This window comes from Lepus europaeus, chromosome Y (assembly GCF_033115175.1).
Source record: "Lepus europaeus isolate LE1 chromosome Y, mLepTim1.pri, whole genome shotgun sequence".
Classification (NCBI taxonomy): Eukaryota; Metazoa; Chordata; class Mammalia; order Lagomorpha; family Leporidae; genus Lepus; species Lepus europaeus.
In genome coordinates this window covers 12,071,298-12,073,086 of record NC_084851.1, presented here as the reverse complement: position 1 = coordinate 12,073,086, position 1,789 = coordinate 12,071,298, and the positions used below count along the sequence as shown (strand labels likewise).

The 1,789-nt window shown below is 53.4% G+C and overlaps 1 pseudogene; it reads left to right on the top strand.

Moving 5' to 3' along the window:
- The first annotated feature begins 324 nt into the window (after nt 1-324).
- Nucleotides 325-1,569, top strand: LOC133754093 (egl nine homolog 1-like; annotated as a pseudogene).
- Nucleotides 1,570-1,789: the final 220 nt, after the last annotated feature.

The following is a 1,789-nucleotide window of genomic DNA, read 5'->3' as shown; positions in this document are numbered from 1 at the left end:
CCCACTGCACCACACCGCTGCCCCCCCTTGCCAGTTTTACATAACATTTTAAAAATCATGGCTAGATTTTTTTAAAAGATTTATTTATTTACTTTTAAGATAGAGTTCCAGAGAAGCAGAGGCAGAGAGAGAAAAAGAGAGAGAGAGGGGCCGTCCCCAAGGACAAGGAAGCAGCCTGGCCGAGGGCGGGGTCGCCGGCCTGCTTGTGTAGACGGGCGGCAGGTGCATGGCGCTGTAACCTTCCCTGCCGCTCTCCATGCTCCCTGGCCCTGGACTAGGCAGTGCAGTCCCCACCTCTCCTACTGGACCACCGCTGCCTACACCATGCGCAATGACAGTGGCGGGCCTGGAAGGCAGGGCCGGAGCAAGCGGACCAGCGGTACTGAGAGCCCTGCAGCCCTGCGGGAAGATATAGAGCCTGCTGTGCTGCGGCCACACCAGCGCCAGGACTGGAGGAAGCAGGAGCTCCTGTGCCAGGACAGTGAGGGCGCCTCTGGCCGCGGGGCAGGCCTGCACCAGCAGCCCGACCTTTCCCATCACACCGCGGCCCAGGGCCAGTGGGGCTGGAGCCTGGGAGGCCAAGAAAGGAGCTGCGCATCCGTACAGCACCTCCACCGCCGCCAAGGCTTCGGGCCAGCCGCCGGAGATGCAGCCAAGGCAAAGGCCAAGTCCGTGGCCCACCCTCCCATAGCCCAGAACCCGGGCCTCCAGGGCCTGGCGGTGGCGGAGGCGGAGCCAGTGAAGGAGGAGTCACTGACCCGCCCATCGCTGTATCAGGAGGGAGCGAACCAGTACCCGCCTAGCAACACGCCCAGCAAGGGCCTGAGCCATAGCTGTGGTCTGCAGCCCAAAGGGCAGACAGAGGAAGCCGCTTCCGGCGCTGCCTTGCATGAACAAGCAAGGGCATCTGTAGTGGACGACTTCCTGGACAAGACAGGCGACGAGATGTGGGCCCTTCACGACACAAGCCAGTTCACGGACGGCCAGGTAGGTAGCCAGAACAGCAACTCGTTCAAGGACATCTGAGGCAATAAGATCACCTGGATCGAAAGCAAGGAGCCCGGCTGTGAAACCGCTGGGCTGCTGATGAGGAGCATGGACGACCTGATCCGCCACTGTAACAGGAAGCTACGCTAATACAAAATGATTGGCCGGACGAAAGCCATGGCTGCTTGTTATGCAGGTAGTGGAACAGGTTATGTGCGGTATGCTGATAATCCAAATGGAGATGGGAGATGTGTGACTTGTATATATTATCTTAATAAAGACTGGGGTTCCAAGGGAAGTGGAGGTATACTTCTAATTTTTCCACAAGGCAAAGCCCAGTTTGCTGACATTAAACTCAAATTTAATACACTGCTGTTTTCTGGTCTGACCCTCGCAACCCTCATGAAGTACAACCAGCATATGCTGCAAGGGACGCAATACCTGTTTGGTATTTTGACTAAAGTAAAATATCTCACAGGTGAAAAAGGAATGAGGGTTGAACTCAATAAACCTTCTGAGTCAATCAGTAAATATGTCTTATAGAGCCTCTCATCCAGCAGTACCCTCGGTTCACTACAATAATTGTTGACACTGTTTGTTAACTTGTGAATGCAAATAAGTGGGATAAATAAAAATAGACAACCAATCAGCAGTTTAATAAGGAAAAGATACAATTGTTTTGTGGAGCATCAAAGAAGATTTCACTGCTGTGGCTTTGTACTGCATGATCCACTCACAATCTGTGATTGCTTATGGGAGGAAGGTAAGCTATCAGTGGAAAATGGTTTTTACATCTGGACAT